Genomic DNA, 27,994 nt, shown 5'->3' with positions numbered 1-27,994 from the left:
AAACTTTGGTGCAAAGTGAGACAGAAAATATCAGGCCCTTTGTTGTTCCTTGTTATGTGAAGGCAGAAGTGCACAATTTTCCCAGAATTCAGTTTTTACAAAAAATGCATTATAACCAATTTTTTACTCTCATGAGAGATTTGCGGATCTGGAAGGGATTCCAAGAAAGATCAAACTTCCCCAAACAATGCTGGCAACTATATCAGAGAATCATGGAATCATGAAATAATGGAATCCTAAACACAGAGAATGATAACCTCACAGAATCACAGATTGGTTTGTGCTTAAAATTCATTTCATTCTAACCTCCTGCCATGGGCAGGGACACTTCCACTCCCCCAGGCTGCTCAGAACCCCATCCAACCTGCCTTGGACACTGTCAGGAATGGCACATCCACAACCTCTCTGGAAAATTTGTCCCAGTGCCTCACCACCCTCACAGTGAAGAGTTTACTCTCAATCTCTGATCTAGCCCTGCCCTCTGTCACTCTCAGGCCATTCCCCCTTGTCCTCTCACTCCATGCCTTGTCCAAAATCCCTCTCCAGCTCTCTTGAGGCACTGGAAGGTCTCCTGGAGCTTCTCCTCTCCATCTGAGCACCCCCAGCTCTCTTTGCCTGACTCCAGAGCATCTCTGTGGCCTCCTCTGGACTCACTCCAACAGCTCCACACCATTCTTATATTGGAGGCCCAGTATAAGGTCCAGATCTGGAACAGCTCTGCAGGTGGTGTCTCACCTGAGCAGAGCAGAGAGGCAGAATCCCCTCCCTCCACCTGCTCACCCTGCTTTGGATGCAGATCAGGACACATTTGGCTTTCTGGGCTGCCAGTGCACATTCTTAGAGGAGCAAACTTAAAAACAGTTACACAGCAGGTACCACAATGAAAGAATGTGCTCTTTTAAAGTATTAACCTCACAGTCTCTGCTGACCAGGCTGTTATAACTACCATGGTGATGATCTCATATGAAAAACTCTCTACTGAGCAGCAAACACTTAGCTGAAGAGGTGAGAATAGTAATTTCAAGCTTTCTTCACAGAGAGTCCTTCTAGTTCAAAATACCACAGATATTTTTAGTTGAAAGCTCTTTACCAGAGGACTGATGCTGCAGCCAGGGAACTTGCTGCTTCACTTTTGTCTCTGCCCTGATCTTCCCAGTGTAAGCAACAAGATTCACAAAACAGCTTCTTATATCACAGCAGGAGGGGAAAAAAAGGCTTGCTTCAAAATACAGCCTGTTATATCATCTCTGTGTGAGTCAAAATACTGGGAAACTTACACTCCTGTAGAATATTTACCTGCCTTGGACTGAGCTGCAAGGTTTTAGTCAGTTTTAAAGAAAAAAAAAAAGATGCAGTCTGAGGTCTTTTCCAGTGAAGAGCTCTAAGAACCTATTGTGAAGCACATCGGGGGGAACAGAGTTATAGTAGAATGCCATGAGGAAAAAAAAAAACCAACCCCCCACCCTAAAAAAACCAAAAAACCAAAAAAAACCCCAAACCAACAACAACAAAAACCAGCCCCAAAAAACAAAAACAGAAACTAAAACAGGGTGCCAGGAAAACTGAGCAGGAAAAGGTAGACAATATTTTCTGTGGAAGGAAAAAATACAAGAAATACGAGCCACCTGGTCTAAGGGAAGGTGTTCCTACCCATGGGAGTGGGGCTGGAACTAGATGATTTTGAGATCCCTTCCAGCCCAAAACATTCTATGATTCTAAGATTTTATGATTTTCTGTGATCCTGTGACTTTCTGAAACAACTGCCTCCATTGTTAGGGGAGGTTTGATGTCCACTGGGTTCTGTGATTCTATGGCACAGCTTCTTATTTACACATAGGTCACAGAAAGATAAACTCTGCTCACTAATTGTGGGTCTCTGTTCCTCTGGAAACTGGATCCCAGAGAAATTTGAGTCTGATATCTGGATTGAGACAATATGCCAACTGCCAAGGTGACACATAAAAATCCACTGGGGACCCATACAGAGCTGCTGAACATCTGATTGCTGGGGAGATTTAGCTTGGGGGGTGTAAATGGGCTCACTGTCTAGGACAGGGCTAAAATCAAATGTATAGACTGAAGCCTGCATCTGTAGGTGGAATTAAGCAGGAAAATGTTGTCATTAGTCTTGCTTGGCTATAAGCAAGAAGTTCCTGGGGTATTTGTGCCAAAGTTCAGTCAAGAAGTCAACCAAAAAAAGAGTGACAGCATGTTCATAGACTGTTGTGAAGTTTGGGCAAGAAGAAAGACTGTACAGCAAACTTTGATATGACAAATGAGAGATGTTTCACTCTGCCCATCCATTTCCTACCTCTGAGAGTGGTGTTTTCCAAATTAAACACCAGCATGGAGAGTCAGTCTGTTCTCCCCTCCCCTGTTCCTGGCTCTGCACTGCTGCTGCCTTCCTTGTATTGTCAAGAACAAATTGAGTCTAAGGACATGGCTTCCCCAGACATGGTGAGACAAATTAATAACCTCTCCTTTCTTTTCCAGAAGGCAATTTCTTCCTGCACACTCTCATCTTTGCTGTCCCCCCTCATCTGCTCTCCCACTGCTCAGCCTGTATGTTGTGAAGAGACTTTTCTGAGGTAATATACCTCAGTGAAAGGGAGGCATACAAGTGAAAATACTGGATATTTTTCTGCCTTTTCAGTGAGTTACATTACTTCAGTAAAAGGTCTGGCAGGTGCTAGAGGCAGAACAAATGGTTGAAAGATAAAATTATGTGGCTAGGAGTAGGGGAGGGCTGAGGTTAGTTAGGGATGAGGAAGAGAAGAGCAGGGCAAGTGGAAAGAGAGTCACAATGTGCAGAAGGTGTCTGGTTGGTCCAGGAGTGTGTTCTGAAGGGCACTTACAGGAAAGATGGGGAAAGAGTATTTACTAGAGCCTGTAGTGACAGGATAAAGGGGAATGGGTTCAAATTGAAAGAGAGCAGATTTCGATTGGATATTAGAAAAAAATTCTATACTGAGGCCTGGCACAGGTTGCCCAGGCAGCTGTGAATGCTCCATATGTGCAAGTGTTCAAGGCCAAACTGGGTGGGACTCTGAGAAAACTGAGTCTAGCAGAAAGTGTCCATGCCCATGGCAATAAATTTGGAATGAGATGACCTTTAAGGACCTTCCAACCCAAACCAGCCTGTGATTCTGCTGCAGAGCACATTCAGTGCAGGCAGCTCAGGGTGCAGCTGCAGTTCCAGCTGCAGGCTGAGCTCTGGGTGGCAGAGACCCAGGCAAGGGCTCATGGACTGCTGGCCCTTGGCATGACAAGGGCACAGGGACCTGTGGCCCAGGAAAGGCACCTGAGGGCTCCAGGCTTTCCCCATGCCATGTCTGAGAGGGTAGAAAAGCCCAGTGCTTCCTTAGTTCAGGGTCCCTCCCTGGAGGCAACCAGCTCAAATTGTTTTGTTATTGCACCCAGATCAAAAAATTTGTTGAATCTGCCCTTGTGACTCTGCTGTGAGAAGCCTGGGGTCGAGCTGCTGAGGAAACCTGAATTGTGGATGTGGGGTGTGTGCAGGGAGCCAGCCAGGCTGCAGCTGCCTGCTGCTGCTGTAGATACTGTGGGTGTGAATGCCACGGTGGCTCTGGATGGTCAGGGAGCCTGGGAGGTCCTGGACAGGGAAGAGTTCTTAACAATTTAATGATTCAACTTTCCAATTAATTTTTCAGAATTTCACTTACAGAAATAATTTAATCTCACTGTTCTTCATGCACTGAATTAACCCAAGGGCTTGGCAACCATGCAAACACCTGTCAGACCTCAGTGAGATGGATGCTGGTGGAAACAGAAGTCAGAGAAATGTCAGTTTTAACTGCAAACTTTATTTTCACCTGTTATTCATGCTGCTTTGTGATAAGACTTTCTTGGGTTTGTTTTGTTCTAATGAAAGAATGTCTCCATCTTTTTAAAAGCAATGACTGCTTCTTAATGCAATGAGAGTTTTCTTAATAATGACACAGCACATAATCCTGAAAGCTTGGGGGTGCAGTTTAGCCATTTGGAAAAATGACCTTTTGTACTGTTACTAGAACTAGCCAGCAGGCTTTGGTGCCTGAATTTTTCTTTGTACCATAGAAAAAAAATCAAAACCTGTTGCTCAGTGCATTGGTTTTAGCTCAAGTAGAGTTAATTTCTTCTCAGTAGCTGGTACAGTGCTGTGTTTTGGATTCAGAATGGCAATAATGATGTTTTGTCGGGAGATTTTTTTGGTGGGGTTTTTTTTGTGGATTATTTGTTTGATAGTTTAAGGTTTTTTTGATGGGGGATTGGTTTTTTTGGGATTTTTCTTTGGTCTTATTCTCTACCAATAAGAATGCAAATAAACAAAATGGCAGGGAAGCACAGCCAGGACAGGTTACTCCAACTGGTCAAAGGAATATTGCACACCATAGACTGGCATGCCCAATATATAAACTGGGGGAATTATCTGGAACAGGGCCTGATCTGGGTTCAGAAAGGCAGCTCTGGCACTGTTGATCAGTAGGTAGTGAGCACTTGTATTGTGCATCACATTTGGGGTTTCTTCTCTTTTCAGTTGTATTATCAATACTATTATAATTTACATCATTCCAGTATTTTACTCCGTTTTCAGTTACTATACTTCTCTAAATGATGAGTTTTGAAAATTCTCTAAACCTGCAAGTTTTACTTTTGATTCTCCTCCCCACTCCACCAGGATAGAGGGGAGGAGAAGGGTGTTGAGCAAGTGGCTGCATGGTGCTTAATTTCTGGCTGGGGCTGGAACCACAAGAGGGTTCTTGGGTGTTTGGGAGTAGACACAGACAGCAGAGCTGACCCCAAGGCTGGGGTTGGGGCACCCCAGAGACATCCCCAAGGGATATTCTGTACCATATCCCATCAGGATCTGTTCATAAAGAGGGGGAAAGAAGGAAGAAGGAGGGACCTGCCAGATGTCTGCTGGAAACTCAACACAGCAGGGGCAGCCCTGGAGTGTGTGGATGAGAACTTCACTTTCTGGCATAGCTGGTGAGCCCACCAGCGGAACCACCTCAGGAAAAAGGGGGCAGGCAGCTCAGGAAGTGTTCATGGAGGTTGTTAGGTCATGGAGAAAGGAAATTGGAGAGGCAAAAGCTCAGAACTTATTTGGCCAATTTGTCAAGGATTATATAAAGTTGTTTTATGAGTTTATTGATGGCAATAGGAGGGCCAAGGAAAACATCCATTCTTTACTGGACCCAGGATGAAATGCAGTCACCAAAGGTGAGGAAAAGGCTGAGGTACTTAACACTCTCCCTGGAGGTATTAAAGAAAGACTGGACATGACAGTGCCATGGTGGTGTTGGACCATAGGATGGACTCAAGGACCTCAGAGGTCTTTTCCAACTTGATTGACTCTGTGATTCTGAGATGTTCAGATGTCTTCACCTGGGCTGGCAGGTGTTCACCAACCTCCAGGAAAGATGGGCTTCATCACCTGTGGTGGTGACTTGGGAAGATAAATGCCTTTGCTCCAAATGTGTCCCATTCCTCTTCCTTCTCCTGTCTGTTAATGTTCTGAGCTCAGTGTTCCATTGTCCAGCAGATCCCTTTGGGCAGTTGAGGTCAGCTCTCTGTCTGTGCCTACTCCCAGTTCCCCACTGCCCCAGCCCAGAGCAGCCCTGGGGGCTCTGGCCACTGTCACTGCAGGACCAGGAAGGTGCCCGGGCTGCCCTGCTCCACGGCAAACAGCAGCACAGCACAGAGCTGCAGCTCGGAGGGGCCGCTGAGCAGCAGGCGGCAGGAGCAGGAGCTGGGCAGCACCGTCAGCTGCCAGCGCTGCCACTGGGGCAGGTGCTCCCAGGCTGTCTGCACCAAGTTCTGCACCCAGCAGGCCGTTTCCTCCACGTCCAGGTAGGAGCCCGTGCACAGGGTCTGCAGCAGGGGCGAGGGCTGGGCTGTGTCCTCGCTCTGCGCGGGGTGCGCCAAGCACGGCGCGGCCCCCGTGGCCCTGGGGCAGGGGCACTCCAGCACCACTCGGACGCCGGAGCTCCTCTCTGGCAGGTGCGTCCCACAGAACTGCTCCAGCCTGAAGGAGTGCCTGGGGGGCGGCTGCAGCAGCACCAGCAGCTGGTACACGACTCGGTCCTCAGAGATGCTCCAGGACTCGTGGATGCTGTTCCTGCCGGCGGCCGGGTGCAGCTCGGGCATGAGCGTGTTCCTGGAGAGCGCTCGGCACACACGGAGCACGTCCAGAGTCATCTTCTTCACATCCCTGCACATGGCAGACAGGCCCTGCACGGGCAGCAGCGTGGGCACAGAGAACAGCCTGACTCTGGAGTGTTCCTTGAGCTCCTTCTCTTCATCCTCCTCCTCCTCCTCGCTGCCAGAGCTGTCCTGCTCGTGGCAGGTGCAAAGTGTGGACTTCATTTGCCAGGCCAGCCAGCAGATCTCCAGGACCATGAGTGCTGCAGCGGCCCAGAAGAGACAGAGCTGCCAGCCAGAGAGGAGTGGGGCTTCTTGTGGGGACCTGATCCACCTGATGTCCTGCAGCAGCTTCTTCACCCCGTGGTACAGCAGATGCTCAGGGCGCTGCACTGCGGCCGCATCAGCCCGCAGGTCCTGTGTCTGCTTCAGCAGCTGGGCCAGCACCAGCACCAGGAACGTGGTTGCTGCAGCCATGGCCTGCAGGAGGGGCAGAAAGGTTTGTCCTTTCTGGGATGAGCAGCTCTGGTGGGCAGGTGAAGGGCCTGCAGTCCCTGGCTGCAGACAGCACAGGGCCTGTCCTGCCCAAGCCACCCTGGTGCCATCCCCTGGCTGGGCTGAGCCATCCAAGTGCAAGAGACACCTGGGCAGCCTCCTGAGCCCCATCCCTGCCATGCTGGAGCATTCCATGGAGCCAGGGGCACCTGGCACATCCCCAAAACCTCTCTGACACCACTGGGAGCCCTGAGCCCTTCTGTCCCCCAGCCCAGAGTGGCACCTGCCCTGCCCTGAGGGGCCCAGCCCTCACTCAGGGTTAGAAACACCCCTGGGCATCTGTCCTGCTCCATCCAGCCCTCCCTGTGCCTGTGCCCTCACCAGCTGCCCAGGCCAGCTGCAGGGGTTGCCTGGTGCTGTCCCTGGGATGGCTCCACTGTCACCTGTTCTCTGTAATGTCACCAGAGCTGACAAAGCCCCAGACTTCAGCCCTACCCGCTGCTCAGAGGGGTCTGGGCATCTCTGCACACATCCAAACCCACTGCAGGAGGTTCCAGGGTCTCTTGGCAAAGCAGGGACAGGCCCAAGAGCCAGCACAGAGCCCCAGCTCCCCCTGTCCCCAGCCCCAGGGACAGAACCTCACCCTGCTCTGAAGGGCTGAGCCCTCACCTGGGTTAGAAATCCCCCTGACATCTGTCCAGAGCCCCACTCACCCCAGCCTTCCCCTGCACACCGATCACCAAGTGCAGCTGCAGTGGGGCTGCCTGGTGCTGTCCTTGGGACAGACCCCCTGTGCCATCCTCTGTGAGGTCACAGCCACCAGAGCATCACCAGGCTGACAAACCCAGACCCCCTGTGCCATCCTCTGTGAGGTCACAGCCACCAGAGCATCACCAGGCTGACAAACCCAGATCCCCTGTGCCATCCTCTGTGAGGTCACAGCCACCAGAGCTTCATCACCAGGCTGACAAGCCCAGAGCCCACCGCATCCCTCTCAGGGAGCTCTCAGCATCATCACCCCCAGTGCAGCACCACTGCCAGGAGCTCCTGGGGCTCTCCTGACAAAGGGGGCAGCCCAAGGCACCCTGATGGTGATGCCCTGGCTGGGCTGTGCTCCATGGAAGGACAGGAGACACCTGAGCAGAGCCCATCCCTGCCATGAACAGTGTGCCATAAAACCCTGGGCACCCAATCCCCAAACCTCTCTGGGCACCTGACACCCCCAAGGAGCCCTGAGACCCTCTGTCCCAGCCCCAAGGGTGGTCCTGGCACTGACTGACCTTGGGATGGACTGACAGACCCTGGGATGGACTGACAGACCCTGGGCACCAGGTAAACACCCAGTCCATGATCCCAACCCAATGGACAGAGCTGTGGCCTTTGCACTGATGGTTTCCCTACCTAAAGAAACATCACATGTAATCTCTCTCTGACCACATCTCTAAAACTTTGACCTTTGCTGTGGTTGGGTCAGTTATTTCAATGGATTCTATAGATGCATTTGGATTCATACAGAAGTCGGATTTGGATTTACTCAACTCTGGTAGGAGGTGCAGGTGGTTCTAGGAAGGATTTCTGGGGCTCTTATTGTGTGCCTGAACAATTTCAGGATCTAGAATGATGTTCTTAACCTTAAGGGCTAGAGTGATGCAAAGGTCTTTTTTGAAATGAGCTCCATTCAACTTTTTGATTTTCTTAAGTAAAATGAAGAACTCTGGCATTGCATGCTACATAGTTCAAGTCTGACAACTGGACACTTTAATCAACCAATTCTACACTGCCCTCAAAGGAAAAATTTTGGGGAAAAAGAAAATAAAAATTCATAAGCTTCTGTTTTCTTCCAGTAGGCTTCTTCTTCCACTTATTTAATTTCAGTTATCTTTATAAAAGTATCTCTTACATCTTTATTTTTTTCCTGAATCAGATTAACCTAGGAGAGTGTTTAATAATGAATTCCACTCAGCATGCCAGTAGAACAGAAAAGTTCTTTTGTCTGATCTTAGACAAGTTCTCTAATAGGTAAAAATGAGATCCACAGGGTAGAATATGCTAATAAATTATGAAAAGAATTTATTAGAATTTTTGAAAGATATTTGACTTATCTCATAGAACATTTAATGTGGTTTCATGATTATCAGCCCTTTTCAGCTTGTTGCTTTGGAAATGCATGAGGAGCAGAGGACAACATTTGCAAATCATTTTTGCATCTTAACAGACTGTTCCCATCAAACTGTTACTGTTCTGAAACAGGAACTTCGATATTCAGCCTTACTAGGAGGACTGCAAAATATTAAGATGCAAGCCCTGAACCCTGTATTAAACTCTTCTAGTTGTGTGAGGAAGCTCAGCTTGGTGGGAAGCAGCAATCCTTACAGTAGCCTGAAACAAACACCTGAAACTTCTGGATTTTAACTCAGTCCTGTTCTGCTCAGTGACTTATTTTGTCTGTTCATTTGGCAAAACACATCTGAGGTGAGTCCCTCAGGAACTTCATCCTGTGAGTAAGAAATGAATCTGCAACATCTTTATGGATGTGATGGATCAATAGCCAGCCTGATGATTGACACTATGTAAATCACAGCAAAATCAGAAGGTATATTACTAAAATTGAGATTAGTGTCACCTAAAATTAGACATGTAGTTATTTGTTATGATTGCTCTATGTCTTATTTTGTTGCCTTTCTCTAAAATGCAAATTATAAGCAGGAATGGAAGAGATCTAAATTAAGGCATGCTTAGATCTAATCTGCATTTTTAACGTAGTAAATCTTAAACACTGAGAACATTTGAATGAACCTTCAGGTGGGAACATCTCAAAACAAAGGGGCTCTTGAGGTTTTGCTGATCTAGATTGTTGTTCAAGGCTCCTTGAGAATTGAAGAAAATATTTCTCAGTACAGGACAGATGAGCCCTGATGAGCTAATTTTCTGAAGTGCTTGGATAAACAAATTTAGATACAACATTCAAATGTGTTGATCAATACTTATTAATATAAAGACATGTAAATATATGTCTGTATTTGTTCAGAGGCCTGAATAAATAGAGGAATAAATTTAATTAGTTTGGGTATCATTAACTAGAAGTCCATGCAATTAAAGAGCATGAACTGAGATACCTTGAGCCCAATCTAAACTCAGGTCGTGACTTCTTCCTCCTGATATTTGTGGATTCCAGTGTTTCTCCCACACCAGCAACCTACTCAGATGTTTATAAGTCATCATACTTGACTGAATGTGCTGCAAATCTTTTTATAAAGAAAACACTCATCTTGATAGAAAACCACATAAATCATGGAATTACAGTTTTTCTTCCCTGGTCCTGAATGGGCAGAAGTTCTTGCCAAGGCAGTGCTCTGAAAGACTTGTTCCAAGATGATCACATCTGTGTCCAGATGAAATTAAAATGGCAAAGCCATTGGGGACCAATTCATAGCAGATGACAAAGAGGAGAGAAGCAGGGAAAATAAATTTAGAACTGACATTTTCCTTAATGACTGCTTCTTTGAACTTCTCTTAGAAACAGCTAGTTCTACTGCCAGGGGCTGATTTTTTCAGGGTCTGCTGCAAAACTCAGCTGAATCTTGCAGCTGTTTTCAAGCACTAAAACCACAGGGCCTAAATATACAGACACAATGATGAGCCTCCTTATAAGTAATAATGATGAACAAATAATTCTAATGACTCCACTTGGCTTCTCCCAGTAGGTATCTGGGTTCACTGAGAAGATACCACATGTTCTTGTTTTTTGTTTATTTTTATTTAGCTGGAGTACTTTTTTTAATGTTTGCTGCACAATCACCTTATAGTATAGTAACTACAGGAAGTTTCTGTAAAAACTATTCTCTATACAGTGACATTTGGTTATCTCAGTCACCTCTTTATGTTCTGTCCTACCCATAGTATCTTCTTGATACTATGAGCCAAAATTTCCATGTTCACCCTCTTACACCTGAGTCTTTTATAATTACAATCTATATTCTAAAGAGTCGAATAATCCAGTAGTTTTTGGACTTTTCAATCCGGAAAGCCTAGAAAAAGGGTTTGAAGGAAAATTATGGCTTTATAATAAAGGTTGAATGTTTATCAGGAAAACCTTGGGAGAAAAATCAAGTTCAATTGCTTGTCCCAGAACAGTAAATCCTCTCATCCTTCTGTAGATAGAGCCTTACCAAGGTATCTTATTTATCTATGTTGGAGCACAGAAAGTGTAATCCAGGATTCTCACCCCACCTGAGAATCAAGAGGACACACCTTTCATAAATCATTCACTGTGCAAAGTGATTCCTTAGGCACTTCTCATGTGTCACCTTTTTTTCCACCTTTCAGCATTTGTACATGGGATTGCCACCAGTGTATTCACTAAGAAAACAATTAATAAATTGGGGGATTGGACAAAATGAATGTTGTACCCATTGGTGTTTGTAAAGAGGGAGCTGTGTTACACACCCCACTCGGAGATTTTCCAAGTGATTTATTGACTTTCTCCTCTTGTGCTGCAGGATGTGTTTACCTGTGATAAACAGGGCAGGAATGAAATGTCTCTGGGCAACAGATTTGCTGGTTCACTTAAGCCCTTTGAAAGCTTTCAGTCTCAGTAGTGCCATTTTTGGGTTTCCAAATCAGTGAGGTAAATCAGCAAATCAGGACACATTTAATGGAGGCTCACACTGCTGTGGCCTGTGTACAGAATTGCTCTAGACACAAGGACTGGATGATTGGTCTTGTGCCATCTCAATTAGCAACAGGGAACAAGAGATTTCCAGGCTCATTTCAGATAATCATTGAAAAATGGAATAGTTTGTATCAAACTCACCCAAAGCATATGAACCCGATGGCAAATGCCAACTGAAAATCACATTGGAACTTCTGTCTGTATTGCAGTTTGTCTTCCTGCCAGTCTGTTGGTAATATTATAAAAATAACTTTTCCATCATGGTGGTATCTCCATTTTGGGGCCTGAATCCTGTTTGCCATGGGATTTCCTGACAGTGGTCTCAAAGAGACTGAAATGAGAAAATCAGATGGCTTCTATTTGATTGAGATGTGAAAGCTTCAAGAGCTCAATAAAGAAATGAACTACAGGAAAACATTTGAAGCCTGGAAAGTTCTGAATTAGTTCATAAGGGATTTTTTGCTATGATTTGATTTGAATGATCTCATCTGACTTCTTATTCCAAACCCATAGTGACTCTTTAATAGTTTGCCCACAACCCTTTTTATGCAGCAAAACCATTAGCTCAGCTGTGTGATTACAGTGCCTGACCCACACTCTGATTTTTCAATCATAAATACAGCTGCTGAATTTTGGCTTAAAAAGGGGCATTATAGAAAATGTCAGAACTGGGAACTGAACTCAGCCTTTGCTCCACTAGAAAACTAGACTAAAACAGAATGGTTTTTGTAAGGATTACTTGCTTCCATTTTTTTTCTGCACTATTTGTTTTGCATGTACACAGCAATAGGTACTTCTGAAAGACTGTGAAAAAAACAAAACTGTTTTAAAGCATTGATTGTGTGTTATTAAGTTGGAGCAGACTTTTGTTGAGCACTCAACAAAATCTAAACTACTCATCTAAACGTGCTTGCTGTACATTCTTTTGGTCTGCCTATAAAAAGTATTACCAGCATTTTTCATATCATGTTTTAACCTCCAAATATAATCTTTACTTTATAGCACATTTCAGACTGGTGCATCGTCTGTTATTAAGTATTGCCTAGGAAATGCTGAAAGAAGCAAGGAAAAAAATGAAATATTGTATAAATGAAGGTGGAAATTAAAAGGCAAGATGAAGAAAAAGAAAAACTCTTCAGTGATTAGGAAATCACCCATCTCTGTTACTTTATTTTTATTTTAGGAAGGATTAATTGCAAAGGATTAAGATTCTCAACAAATTACTTTTAGCAGCCGAAAGATGGAACAAGCACAAAACTTTTTTGAAGGATGTGGGGGTAAGTGTCTTCTCTCACTCTTGTCTGTTAAACAGATTGCAAGGAGTTACACCCTCAAAAGGGTTAAACTGATTATCAAGTATAAGTCTAGTACAAGTCTTTTTTTCACACTTTGTTCTCTGAAATAATCCTATTAAAATAAGAAAATTTATTACATACCTTTCTGCCCAGATTTTATCAATATTGAAACCTTTTAAACAGAATATGTGATGAAATAAACCCTGCTCACCAATGTGGTAAAATATAATAGACATCAAAGCAGCTAAAAGCCCTCCCAAATCAATGCAGTAACTCTGCAGCAATTTCTAGAACAGAAGGCGAAAATCCCCTTAATAATTGATAAATGAAGGAAAATGTATAGAGCAGATTTATAGAACACCACATTTACACTCTTAAAAGACCTTCATTATGTCATTAACACCACAGTGATATAAAGCACTTCCACCATTCATCAACCACATTGTGTCTGTCCTGCCATTAAACAGATGGAATAATCCCTGATCCAAGTTCCCAAAACTTTTAGAGTACACTTACTTTCATTTTCTTGCCCTAGGCCAATCCATTTAACAGCCCATCAGAGCCAGGTCGGCCAGGTCTTCAAGCTGAATGTTATGAATAAGAAGCAGATTGAAAGTGACCTTTATTCTCCCTCCTCCTTCCTCTACCACAGTCTGGCATGTAACATCTGAGAGAATATAAAGTGCAAGTTTCTATTCTTTCAAGGACATTCAGGAATTTTCCAGTACTGATAAATAAATAAATAAATAAATAAATAAATAAATAAATAAATAAATGGCTTCAATTTCATGATTAATTTGTTCATCATTTCCCTGGTTTACAATGTACTGATAACTGACATTTAGTAATTTATACATTTGCTTAGAGCTGCCTGTCAATGCAGCCAACCAGTGCTTGAGCCATTCTTCCAATCATTTCAACAACTCTGCAGCTTCTGCCTCCAAGTCCCAACCTCTGTCAAGAATATATTCTGTAATATAACAAGATACCTACCAAAGAAGGAAGCTTGAGTTAAAACAAACATGTCAAAAGATGAAGGTCCAGTTTTTCTTCTGTTTTTAAATATCTGTTTGCTGTTTTTACTCTCAGCTGTTCCTCAGCCCTGCCTAATGACACACCTTTATCCTTCAGGTCTCTTCTCTCATCTGCCATTTAACAAGCTAAAAAAAAAAAAAAAAAATCGACTCCAAAATAACTATGAGAAAGTTAAGGCTGGATGAAAAAACAAGGTGAAAGGAGGGGGAGGAGCACTTTCACCTATCTCAGGGACCTGTCACAATTTGGTAACAATCTTCAGCTGGAATGGGTTCTGGATAAAGGAACAGCAGTCACCCAAAATTTACTCCACTTTTGAGTTTCAGCTCTGCAGGTGGTTAAACACCAGATGATCCTGGATATCTGGCTGAATTAAAAAGGCATATGTTTCAGGGCACTGTCATTGTCCCTGTGCCCTTTACACTTCCAGCAGCCTTAGATGATCCTTTCAGCTGAGTTTGGATTCATTCAGTTGCTCCTTGTCACTTTATGGGAAATCGTGCATTCTATCATAGATGAAATTGCAGTGGACTGCAGAATGTCTGAAGAGCTGTGATAAAATGGTTTTCAGACAGTAAATCAAATATTATCTAGCAACCAAAGCCTGTTATTCCAATCAGCTCTTTAGTAGGTCTTCATGCATCTAATATTGATTATTTGTTTCTCTTTTCCCAGGTGGGCATAGAACCATAGGGCTGATGAGCTGGAGCAGAGTCTGTTCATCCTGCAATCTGTGTTACGCACCTGAAATGGCTGATTAGTGAGATGTTCATTAATGATACAGATGAATTTTCATATTGTGGCTGGAATGATATTAAAATTCTTGTAGACATGTATGTCCTTCTGATGGACAGATGTCCCATTCTGCCTTTCTCTCTTTAGGGGGATTTTTTATCTTCTGTTTCAAGGGACTTGATTTTCTGTTGATTTATGTCTATTTTAGGGTCCCTTATCTCTCTCACTTCTTCTGTTTCTGCTTTCAGAACCTCTCTCATTCTTTCCTTCAGGGGCCTATTTCTCTTTGTTCTGTCTCTCATTTTCTGTGTCTGACACATCTGCTCCCTCCCCTCTCGATGTACAGTGTGATAGATGGAACATGACTGGAGAAAAAAAGAAAGTTTCAGTTCTCCCAGCGAGTGGAAAGGTGACCTGCAAACATCTGAACAAAAAAGGGAAGAAAGTTTATTTTTTATGTGCTGAATATTCTGCACAGCAAGAGATACAGCACATTTAGAGACTGCAGAGGAGACACTTTAAACACCACCTACCCCACAGTCCATCCCATTAAATTCTGTGCACAGTTTTGCTCTTGGTCTGTGTCTGTGTACACATATATAAAAAAACCAGCTCTGCTAATAGAGGGCCTTATTAGAAACGTGGTAGCTTTCCCATTGCTTTCAAAGGGGTTTGGATGCTTGAAAGAATTTGCCTTTCCTGCTATAAAATCAGTTCTACACCACCTGGCCAAGGAAGGAACCAAGGAATCTGATTCATATTTCTGATTTCATATTTCAGATTTTCAGGCTCTTAAAAACATTTGCAGCAGCTTGTTTTATGATTGTATTTCAAATTCAGAGTCTTCTTTGGGGAAATTTTAATGGTTTTTAATTATTTTAGGACAAAATAAATGTGGTAAAGCTGAGGTGAAATATTTTTATTCATGGATGAAAAAGAAGAAAGGTTTTCCCAACCAGATCTGCTTTTAGAGGTAGGAAATGACTGTGGGCTTTCCAGAAAGACTTTATTTTCTGTAATGATGTGTATATATATTATCACTTTTGCATATTGTGTTTTATGTGAGCAGGGTTGGAAGCCAGAGCTGCATGGTCTTGGTTGCTGAGCCAGCAGCTCAGATTTTGGGAGGTTTGAGAGTAAAACAAGAGGGTACTGCTATGGAGCCAGGAGTGACTTTTGACAAGATGTGGAATTCCCTAACTCAGTTTCTTGGTCCACAGCAGGGATTTTTCCAGATTAGATCCATGTGGGATCAGCTCCATGGTGGAGCTGTTCTGGAGCACCCAGAAATCACCCATGGCATCTTGCTGCATATTTGGAAAATGCTTCTTGCAAAACCCTGTCCATGTTTTGCTGGATAACCTGAACAAATGATATTCCACAAAGCATTGCCTTCCAGATTAATGGGTGACGGTGATTCCTTTTTTTTGTTGTTGTTGTTTTTCCTCTTAATTTAAATAGTGTTTCATTGGAAAATTGCAACTAGCTGTAATAGAAACTGCATATTTGTTTCACATATGCCACCCCAGAGTCGCCAACTGGCGTGGTAAATAAGTAACAATTTATAAAGCGAAGCAATCTGAGAACATTCCCCAGCAGTTAACACATGGAAGGTATGAATATGCATGAACCACTTTCAGGTTGTTATGCTGCACATTTTCATTCTGAAACAATTATAAAAAACATTATTAGAGAGGTGTTAAATGTGTCAGAGAAGCATTTGGCACAGCCATTTTCACAGAGCTCTTTATTTTGGGGCATTGCTGTTTTCTTGTGATTGTTTTTTTTTAAAAAAAACAATAAAATAGTTCTGAGAAAAACATTTTCTCCATAGTAATAAGCTGATTTCCTATGAGAGAATTCAACTTAAACATCCTGTTCCCAGGTCTCATTCAGGAAAACCAGTGCCTGTGTTTTCAGAAGGAATCACCAAAGGTTTAATCCTGGCCTGGCATGTTCTTCACTGGAGTGAGATGTGCCCAATCCAGCCAAACAACTGAGAATTTGGTGCAAAAAGTCCTGTTTTGGACAGCTGTAAGCACTGGGAGGTGCTGGCTGGATGAGCAGGGATCTGATGGGATGCTGGAGTCACAGAGCTATTCCCTGTAAGCATTCCCTGTGTTCAGAGCCAGCAGAGATGGCTCAGGGCTTCTCAAGGCTACACTTGCATTTTCCAACTTTCCCTCCCCAGCCTGTTTTTGTAGCAGGAGTAGGGGCTGGCATCTCCCCTGGTACACACAATGGGATCTTGTCCTGCACTGACACAGCTCCCTTCTTTCCCTGTCCCTCCCTGCTGGTGTCCTACCCCAGGCACAGGGTAGGATTCTTTATCCTGTTCTCTGTCACAGAGAGAGAGATTCCCCCTCTTTCCCTCACAGACACAGTGTAAATCCTTCCACTGCTTCTGAGAAACCACCTCATCATCTCACTTCACATCCTTGGAAGTGCTCTCCTAATCTCCTCTCTAAATTTCTCACAGTCATTTAGGTCATAAGACAAGGAGGAAGGGATACAAATTGAAAGAGGGGAGATTTAGGTTAGATATCTGGAAGAAGATCTCTCCTGTGAGGGTGGTGACAGACTGGAACAGCTTGTCCAGGGAGGTTGTGGGTGCCCCAGTCAAAGCAAGGTTGGATAAGGCCTTGGGCAACCTGCCCAAGGGGAGAGTGTCTCTTCAGCTGGGAGGGGAAATTGGGACTAAATGATCCTTAAGGTCCATTCCAACCCATTAACATTCTATGATTCTAGAGTTTACTTCAACTTTTTCTCATGTGTCTCTTCCTACCTGCCCTCCCTTGAGGAAAGATGATTTTTGTAGGGTCACTTACAAAGGGCAATCCTGTCTTCTCTTCATCTTCATTTTATGTGCTGGAGCACATAATTCTCAAAATCCCTGTGGTAAATCTTCCTTTCCCAATTATCCTTTTCCTGGTTTTGTTGCAGTTATGCTGCCTCTTTTTTTCACAAATAACCTGACCAGAACTGTGTGTTGTATGCCTATTGGCACTTCACCACAGTCACACATAGCAGAATGAATAATTCCTTATCTCAACAGTTAAAAAAAAAAAAAAGAAAAAGAAAAAAGAAAAAAGAAAAAAATATTATATCAATGTTTTTATAGCTTCCTGTTCTCATCTTCTATCATGTCCCATTAATAACCTCTCAGGATCTTCAATAATTTTTCTCAGTAGTTGTACATTTCTTGGCACTTTCCTGACTACATTTTCTTCAATTTCCATTATCCCAGTAGTTGAGCAGGTCTGTTTCTTCCTGTCTGACATTTTTCTCCTCAGTTTATTGACAGCACTTTCTTACTTACTGCCAAACCGAATGATCAATTTCCTACTTTTTTGTGTCAGGGTCACTGATGAAAATATCAAGTAAAATTGGTCCCAGTGCTGATCCTCAAAAAGTGCATCTGAAGAGTGCTTCCAGCCAGGAAGGTCCTCCTGTCATATGATCCATTCCCAAATGCATTTAAGGGCATCTTTTGCACCTGACAGCTTTTTAGCAATTCCATCTCACTCTGTCTTGGTGAAAATTCTCCATGTGGCTCATTACATGAAATGCTTTCCTCAAGTCCAAAGAGATGAGAGCCAGAGCACTGCCTGTCTGCAGAATATAATTTCTGTTACAAGAATAAAAACAGACAAAAAAACCCAGAGTTTTTTTGGCTTGGTCTAAACTTGATAAATTCAAGTTCAATTTTACCCCATAATCCTTTTACCTTCGTGTCTTTCACTAATTTTTCACTTGAAAATGTGTTTTTCATCCCTAACATATTTTTGAGGTCAGCTTAATTGGTCTACACTTGGTGAATTCCTTTTTCTTCCATTTTCTAAGGAGCAGTATGTGCTTGCTGATCAATAGCCAGTGTCCTAGATTTTTGAAAATATAATAGCCATTGCTGTTAATTCTTTCACATTTTGAAATTTAGTCAGCTCAGCCTTCCTTAGCTGAGACTGACTTACATCTTTAGATAAAATCTGTTCCAAAGTGTCATATTCTTCTCATCCAATCCACCTTTAACCCCAGAGGTCAAAATTTGTAATTGTATTTTTAAAACCAAGTGTTGTCATCAACATTATCATCATCATGATCAACAGAAATATTCCCTGTATTATCATCTCATATGTTAAGACAGGTAGAGAGAATATTTTATATTTTGGTACTGGAGGACAGTTTAGGAAATGCATTTCTTTCTTTGCCCTTCATTTCTTTTGGGAGCAACTTTTATCTTTTTATGTTTTTTTCTAACAAAACGAGGAGATCAGTCCCCATTCCTCTGATGTTTTGTCAGACTTGCCTGAACAGATGGCAAATTCTCCAGGGCAAAATTTGCCTCTAACTGTGTGCCTGAACTGGGTCTATTATTTGCTAGTGATAGTAATCAAAGATAAAAATGTTAATCCCACTTCCTTTTTTCTTTACTGAAAGGTGAGCTGGTATCATGAAATACATGTTTTTGAATAGAAATTTGCATGAAATTTGCATGAAATTTGCACAAAGACAGTGAACCTGTAAGAACTAGGGTTCTGTAATAATTTTGCAAAAGTTTCTGTTTAATAAAATACATAGAAAAACTTGAAAGGTATTTAACAGTAATGAAATTATCTTATTTTCTTAAGAGATTTGCTTGTTTTTCTTTTAAAGTCCCAGCCATGGAAATATAAAACGTAGCAACACATCCAAAGGGGAAGGGAAGGACAAACTATAATTTCAGTATGTTATGAAAGATAAAATATATCTTCCAAAACACCAGAGAAATCACTTCCTTGCAGTTGTGTCTGTGGCTTATATGACTTAAATGTTCCAGACTCTATTTTGTAGCATCCTTGATGGTTCCTTCTACATCATAAATGCCCAGTAAAAGAGAAGCAGCTTGTATTTTCAATTCAGGGAACTGCAGTTATGTGCTTTGCTCTGGCATCAGATTGCAAATCAGTCATATTTTTGTGGCATACTTCTGTAGGTTGAAATTTTATCTAGTTTCTCTCACTCAAAAAAACTTCTGAATCTCCACCCCAATACCCTCCTTAACCCAGTCTGAAACTTTACAAGAGTGAGAATATTAATGTGATTCTGAATTGCCCATTCATCCTAGAGTAGAACAATTTCTCCAGCACAAAAGAGCTTTTTATAACAAATAAAGATAATTATCTACTGACCATTTATCTAAAAAAAAGCAGTAAAAGACAATGCCCTTAAAAAGCTAAAGCCCAAACATTAGTATAATTTATGGAACCATGCTAATTAATTTGCCTGAAAACTTTTAATTTATATGCTTTTGCTTCTCATTGGTTTTCTTGCAGGCAGTCTCTGATGTCACATGAAGCTTCCTAATTTTCAGATGTAACAATGGTCATAATTAATTCTTGACCCTGGTGAAAAATCTGCTCCTCACTCATTCACCATGCTGAAAAATGAGCAACAGTGAGAAGAGATGTAGAAAAGATCTTGCTATAACTGGAATAAATGCTGGCAGTAGGAAGGAAAAAAATGGGTATTGCAACAAGTGAAAATATCAATAATATTACAATATTATTATTTGCAGCCACCAAAGTGATCTATATTATTTCAACTGTTTCATTTTTAGATTATTTAATCCCTCCAATTTTGGATTAATTTGCCAATTTAAGTTAAAATGTTACTGGAGTTGGTGGCAATGTCAAAATATCAGCTTTCAAATTCCAGTGTCAAAAAAGAAAGAACTTTTGTCCTTGTTCAGACAACTCTACTGATGAAAATTTATTAAATTGTGTACATGTTTTTACCTTAATTCTGAATGCTTTGGTGTGGTACAAACAGAAGATTCTGAGAATTGCATGTAAATACAAAGTTTTTAGTATATTAGAGATGCTTTAGGACATCCCACCTGGCCTGAAGGTCTCCCACACAACTTCTCAATGATGAAAGGTCTTGTGCCTTGAAAAGCTCAGGATAATTTAATCAATCTTTTGCTTTACATCATAATGAGGATTTCTGATAAAAAACCAAAAACCAAAAGCCTTGAATGTAACAGGTGCAAACACACTGAACCACATGAACACAAACACCTTCATGCACACTGAAAATCCTGGATTGTGGGGGACAGTGCTCTGACAAAAATGGGAAAAAAATACAGATTCAAATGTTCATGTTGCAGAAAGCAGGAGTGACCCTGCCAGCTGTGTGCTCAGAATGCAGCACCAGCAGCAAGCTGCATGTCTGATCTCTGATCAGCCGATGAAAGTGTGAAAATAGCTGGGTCTTTTTCATTTTCACGGTGAAATTTATGTCTTGCACAGCTTACTCCCAAGGCCAAGGGAATAAATAACATGCAAACACCAGCCATGAAGCAGCACAGGCAGAGCTGTGTGCTCCCAGCAGCTTTCAAAGCTGAGCAGCAGCACCTTGTGCTGCACAGAACGAGGCTCCTCGTTAACCACTGCGTTTTTACAGAGCTGGTTTAAACTGCATTAAAGCACCACCATGGCATTTACACCTTCACTTTCACTGCTGGAATGAGAACATCTCCCATTCAAATTCTGCCATGTCATATCCAGTCTGCCTGCAGCCTTGGTGACAGGAATCAGACCAGGAGGTGTCACAGATATCAAGGCAAGTTCTGGTGCAGACAGACTGCAAATAAAGGTCTGATTTTAATGTCTCCATCACAGCAGAACTGCATTTTGTTTGCATTTTTTCCATTCCTTTCACTTTCTCAGGGAAAAGAAGCAGGTGAAGGCCATCAAGCTTTAGCCATTTTATTGTTTTCCCTTCATTATTTGCACTGCTATAAGGCTTTGTTATTTTGACAGGTTCACATTCACCCTGATAGTAGGCAGTAGTAACTTGCTTATTCATATTGGTGAACTTGGAAAATTACTTTTCTCAAACAATCTTTCCTTCTACTGGTTTTCGAGAATTAGGCATTGACTGCAAATTGCCACATGGATATTTATTCTTACTGGAAAAATATTTAGTTTTTTTTTTTTTTTTCTTTATAAACTCCAGTGTTTTCAAAGTTGGGAGCAGGGGGAGCCATGATTACTTTCTTTTTTTCTTCATATACTTGTACATCCAGAATCATCTTCAGGAAGAACATATCTTGCTAGAATAAAATTAATTAATTGAGTAATTCTGAATTCACAAGACAGGCTTAATAAAGTTTTTGCAGCCCTGTCAATATGTGGGGAGGACTGGCTGAAGACAGCAAGAGATTGTCTGTGAGGGCTCCCTGGGTCTTGAGTCAAGGTCAAGGTCACTCACAATTGTTTTCCAACACAGTTCAAGCAGTTTGGGGTTTTTGGTTTGTTGTTTTTTTACTTCTTTGCATAAAAATGAGAAAAAGACTTCTTGATATGTGACATTTATGAATAGTTGCCTTCTACCTTTCCCCTTCCAAGGTTCAAATCAAAGGTTCCAGGGCTCAAACAAAAGACTCTTTCCTCTCTGCTGTGATCAGGACACACATTAGAGATGGAAGAGGTACAAATCTGGGTGTCCTGACAATGCAGTTTTCAGTCAGTGACACCTCAGGAGAAACTCCTCCTGGCTTTACTCAGATTTATGGATATTTTATAAATGAAAGTTTCAACAAGACCAGGGCATAAAGAAGTTTCCTTGTCATGAAATCAGTGTTTTGTCACAATTCTCTTGAGTTTAATGAGATATTCAAGTAGCTAAACACAAGCATAAGTTTTCCTTGCCATTTTCCATCATGTCACCAAGAACTGTAAATGGCCAAAGAACAGAAATTAAAGATGAAAGAAGACTATGATTTATATATTTTTATTTTTACAAGCTGTAATAGAAGAAAGTCTAAGCAGCATCCCTTTGTCCTTGGAGAAAAAAATTAATCCAGGGAAAAATACAACTTAAATAAACACCACAAAGTAAGACACAGGCCTGTCTTCTGTTCTGACAGAACACTGATCCTGGAACAGGTGCAGGAAAAGAAATCATTGATTGTCCTGCCCTGATCACAACCATACACATGATCCCCATAAAAACAGCTATGCACTAACTACCATCAACTACCTGAAAAATGCTAACTTAGAGACAGACCTGTGGACTGTGGTGAAAAAAAATCTCTCTGTATGAACTGAAATTAATTTTTAAAAATTCTGAAATGCTAAGCTAGTCCTTAAGTGTACAAAAAAGGTCTCAAAATCCAGATAAGGAATGTTCTTTCCATCAGGTGTGTCACTACAGGAAGCAGTGCTGCATAAAGGCCCCAGAATACACTGGAGAAGATGTTCCACAAATTCTGATGGTGTCAGTGAAGCTTTTGATCATAAATCCAAAGATCAACTCTCTGAAAAGTTATCTTGATAAATTATTTTATCCTTGAAGGCTGGCATGTGTTTGAGTTTGGGTCTGCTGATGAGTAAGGATGGGAACAAATTTTATAGGGGCAGATTTACAGTTTAAATAACAATAAAACACCAGTTTGGGATATAAATTGGACATTTTTTTAAGTAGGAGATCAAAAGAAAATAAACTCCAGAAAAGCTCACTGAGATTCTAGACTCAGAATTGCTGGGATCCCTTCAAGTGTGATCATATTGTCCAATATGTGCTTTTGGATTGTTTTTGCAAGACATTCTGGCTTTTAGGAAGAGAATGAGCTGGACTTCTTTAACACAGCACTCTGTTCTGAGCTTGGAAACTGGGAGCTTCTGAATTGCTTTCAGCATATTTATGGCTCCTGCAGTAGCATTAACAGAACAGTTTCAGCTAAATTTCATTTCAAGGTTTCAACCTGTTACCTGAAGGGGTCAGCAAGGCACCTGGTTTTGTCTGCTCTGTCTTTCTAATCTCCCTAAACCTGTCACAGTCACTGCCATAATCCTGCTGCTGATACTAAAAATGATCCTGTGCATGTTTAGTCAGGGGATTTCAGTCCCAGAAGACTGAGCAGTGCTTGCAGCTACAGGTACCTTATTTACCTGATGTCTTTGTAATGTGTCTTCCCTCTACACTGCCCATGCTGCTGGCACTGATTTGTATCAACATTTCTGAGTGTTTTGCTGGTCACACACCTGCTATCAAATCCCTGAGGTGTCTTGCAGGTCCATTCAACCCCCAGGTAAAAATCAGACATTCCATCCTCCCACCCTCTTTGCCATTAATTTGACAGAACCACGTGTACATGGAGTTTTGGTCTCATTTATGCATGTCATTTTAGTCGTGTATATTTGTGTGTGGTCTTTCCTCTCTTGTGTGTCCCTATGCAATGGAGTATTTCTAAACCAACCCTGGAAATTTTTCTAGAAAGGAGTATGTCCCATAGGACAGTGATCAGATTGAAATTCAGAGTCAGTGTTTTATACTTTGGCTAGCTTGAGGTTTCAAATGTACTATGCAAATTGCAGAGTTTTCAGAAGAAAGCTTCTACTTCTAAAGTGTTGAATGCTCTCCTGCCGATTTTTGTATCACTGAACAAAATAAATCAAACAAGAGACTAAATTTCAAGAAAAAAACCCTTTTAATTTAGTCCCTTACAGTTATATTATTTTCAGTAGCCTTTTACCCATGCCTTCTGCTGTATGTCACTATCAAAACTATTTTACAATTAACAGCATGAAGTCACTTATATTGTCCAAGAGCTTTCATTATCCATAGCATATTAGACTTCTAAAATGGGAATTTGGAAAGGACTCACATTTTGGTCCACTCAAACATGCCTATGCTGAAACAATTGTTAGCATTTTCACTAAAAATGAGAAATAATTTAATGTCTTTGATGGGAAGAAGTGATGCAGAATGAAGACATGTGACAGGACTTTGCTGGACACAACCAAGGGGACAAACTGTGTGAGACCTTCTCTGCTCTGATCTCTCCTGAGTGCTCATTCCAGTTACAGACACACCCAGATATCACCCAGACAGAAAACCATGTCCTACAGGCTCATTTTCCTGTGATAAATCTTTGCCCAACTGTGTAACATCACTGCCTCCTTTTATATATTGCTAGCATGGCTGCAACACCCACAGAAAGATTTCTCTGAGATCCAGTTGGGAATTTGGCATGGGATTTGGTTTTTGATGGAAAATACTCTGTTAGCAAAATAGATAGCTGTCCAAAAAGATCTTCTGTCTTCATTTTGTTGCCAAAACCCCAAACAAACAAACAAACAAAAACCCAAATAAACCAAATCAAATTAAACACACACAAAAATCCTAAAACCACAAAAACCCCAAACAAACAAACCCCTAAACAAACAAACAAACAAACAAAAAACCCACCAAAATCTCTGTCAGTATTCTTCAAAACAAGCATCTAGGAATATAATTTTTTACTTGAAATATGAAGAAAAATCCTGAAATGAATTTTTCAACATCTGCTTTCAGAGGAAGAATTTTTTTCTGGTCACAGTTTGAAATAAAAAAATAATTGAAAGTAGAAGGTTTTTCAGAGAGAAAGATTAAATTCTTTTTTTCTTTATTTTCCATTGAGTCCTGTGGACTTCAGATTGAAAACTAAAAGACACTAAAGACTTCAAGTGATCTTAATACACAGAATATCTTCAGTAAAAGAGCATCACGACTGGGATGCTGTTCCTTAATTTTCCTGAGTATTGGCAGCAGCACTGGCTGGTGTCATCAGAAAAGGGGCAGAAGTTGAGACCTTAATGCACAGGGAGACAGATCCCTGTACCTAAAGAGTGATTTGGGCTTCAGCTCCTGCCCTTGCTTCCCCAATTAGTTGTGCAACCCAATTAGAGAGGAAGCTGATTAGAGAACTCTAACTCAGGCATCACAATAACTCAGTAGTCCTGTGGGCACCAAAACTAATGTAATCTGCTTTACTGTGGATTTCTGGCTTTTCCTTGATCCACTAGTTCACCAAGTTATCTTAGAGTACAAACTTACCAGTACTTGACCTTAAGCCTTCCCTTTACTGGGTTTCTTTGGTTTTGGTGATTTCTGAGACACTCACTGTTATTGAAAATTGAGCTGAAACCAGCCACTGTGATCAGTTAGGGACTGAAAAAAAAAAAAAAAAGCAGTAAAAAATTAATTAAAAAATGAAATTTGCAACCAGGCTTTAATTTTATGGACAAATTCCATGTCAGTTCATACCAGGCATTCAGACTCTGTCACTTCTGTTCACTTAATTTACACTCAAGCTTGGATTCTGTGACCAGCTCTGCAGTTTCTGCCTGCAGAGGATCAGATGGAGCAGAGGACTGAGCTAATGAGGACTCACAGTTATTAAAATGAAGGCAGGGCTGTCACCCAGGGTTTTTGCAATTCCTCATTACAAGGCCTGGGATTGATTTCTGGATTGGTGTGAACAGGTTCAAGCTGTTCTACCCTGCCCATCAGATTACCTGATTTTATGGTGGAAAATTCACCATTTTTCCTGAAAAAGACAGGAAAGAATTCAAATTTTAGCATGATAATTAAGTAAGCAAAAAAAGTCTGTGACTTTGGCCCTTTAATGACACACTCAGGGTGCTGGGTCTCATCCCTTGGAATTTGTGTTGTCATCAAATAATGTAGTAGAAAGTCACTGGTCTGAGCAAACATCAGACAGAAAGTCTGAGTGTGGCTTTCAATCAGAATTTCCTTTCTGAGCATCTGAATCACACCAGTCCCCAGAAAATATGTAATTTTTCCATTCTTAGGGATACAAAGCCAGGTCTACAGTGGGATCAATCATGGTTTGATGAAGGAGAAGAGAACCAATCAGTTTAATGAAGTGCCTCCTGCTGAGACTGAATACTTGATCCAGGAACTACATTTTTTAGATGAAGGTTAGGCACCAATGGTAGCCACAGCTCACTGACAAAAAATGATGTGAAAATAAAAGGGTATGAAAGGCACATCCAATTCCAAGTTCTGTAAGTACCAAATCTTCATGAAATCCCTTTAATAAATTTATGAAGCCTTGAATTAATGTTAGTGGCATTGGCTGAGATTTTGATAGTACTAAGAATGTTAGAAAATGCCCCCAAAAGCTGAAATGAAGAGTTGAATGGAAATTCACAACTAGATAAAAATTTCTGGAGAACTCCTCCCTTCATTTCTTTCTCCATACTATGGAATTGTTGAAGTTTGTAAGAACATTGACTTGGCTCTTTCCATTAGTTTTTCCACCCCTGCTGGAAAAGTTGGGGAAGTTCTTATTTCAGGTTGTCAATCAATCAGCTTAGAGGAAGGCAATGAGCATTTCACTGTTTGAATAGTTTTTGTGTTTTGCTTGCTCATAACTCAGAAAATGCTGTCATAGATGATTAAATAATCTGTACCAACTTTTACTGCTGAGAAGAACAAGATAGTTAAACTAATCTTTCTAGGATTATATTGATTCATATTGATTACATCTCCAGAGGAAAGAAAGGAAGAAGACAGAAAATACACTGTGAAGTCTTTATACCAATTTGACATGGGAGCAAAACTGTGTGACAAAAGTTTTATGAGGACATTTCTGCTATTTTCTTGTCTATACAGCCAAAAACATAAGTCAGAACTAAAAAAGCAAGACTTGATTATTATTATGTATATGTTATATGTTTCTTCAAGAAGAAAAATCCTTCTTTCAGCATAAATCTAATGGGAAGATCCAACAGCATTAGGAGAACAGAATTCAGGTTGAGTGTTTTGTACTACCCTTAATGAAAATAACATTAAATGAGAATGATGGTTGTGGGATAGTGACAAGCTGGAAGAGTTAATGTAAACTAGAAAGAGCCAAAGCCTCAAACACTCAGCAGGAGAGAACAGGAATGGTGTCACTCCAACCAGACCTGGTGTGGTGTGAAAAGAGGGTCTTGGGGAGGCAGGACAGTGATTTTCTGAGACCAGCTTCCTTACCTCAGGTAACTTTCTCTAACAACAAGTTGGATACTGAGCCCCTCAATCCCTTCTGAGAAGTCTGAGAATATAAAAATGTGCTTGTGTGAGGAAAAAGAGCCGAACTGAGGGGCTAGGAGTGCTCCTGTCCTCACAGGAACCAGACTGGGATGGTGTTGGGCCCCAAGGGGCTGACCCAGATCTGTTCTCTTTATTTCTATTTTCCTATCTTCTCTTTTTCCTTTCTTTCTAAAAGTTTAAATCACCTTTCAGCCTGTCTGTAATGAGGTTAGAACTCGAATCTGCTGCTATGGGCTGTTTGGAGTTTAATCCATGGGCTGCTCAGAAATGTTTAAAGCCTTTCTGCTGTTCAACATGTCATAAGGTTTTAATCATTGCTGCCATAAATAAAACTTTTAAATTGGTTGCTTGACACTGTTTCACTTTTATTTAGCCCAAATGTTGGCTGCACCACATCCAGTGGCTGTACAAGAGCTACCTCACAGTACCTGACTAAATTTGATCCTCAATTAAATAAAGTCAAATTCATTGGGAATGGTGTCACCCTCCTCTCATCACACTGTCTGTAGCACACTCTTTAAAATATCCATTTACAGAAAAATTTCAGTAGTGTCTTGTTCTGAGCTACACACATGGCTTTTTGAACAAATACTGGAGCAACTGAAGTGAGGATCATGGGGTAGGTGGGACAGCAGTCCCTATGAAATTATGGAAATGGCTGAATCCCTCAGTCATTCCCTTTGGAATGCAGGTTTGCTTGGAGTTTTGGTCTAGAGGTGATGCAGCTTCCTTCTCTTCAAGAGTATTCTGC

At 41.6% G+C, this 27,994-nt stretch overlaps 2 long non-coding RNA genes across 2 annotated transcripts in view; one reads left to right on the top strand and one right to left on the bottom strand.

Moving 5' to 3' along the window:
* LOC306802201 overlaps positions 1 to 27,994 on the bottom strand; it is a 234,084-nt gene that overhangs the window by 110,092 nt on the left and 95,998 nt on the right. The gene's annotated exons all lie outside the window — the stretch shown is intronic.
* On the top strand, positions 8,301 to 14,430 carry LOC306802664. Its single transcript, XR_013774427.1, has 3 exons — positions 8,301 to 9,232; positions 12,495 to 12,588; positions 14,317 to 14,430. It is a non-coding gene; the product is annotated as an uncharacterized lncRNA (long non-coding RNA).

Source organism: Erithacus rubecula (assembly GCF_903797595.1).
Source record: "Erithacus rubecula genome assembly, chromosome: 5".
In the NCBI taxonomy this organism is placed as follows: domain Eukaryota; kingdom Metazoa; phylum Chordata; class Aves; order Passeriformes; family Muscicapidae; genus Erithacus; species Erithacus rubecula.
This window is presented reverse-complemented; position numbering and strand designations above follow the sequence as displayed.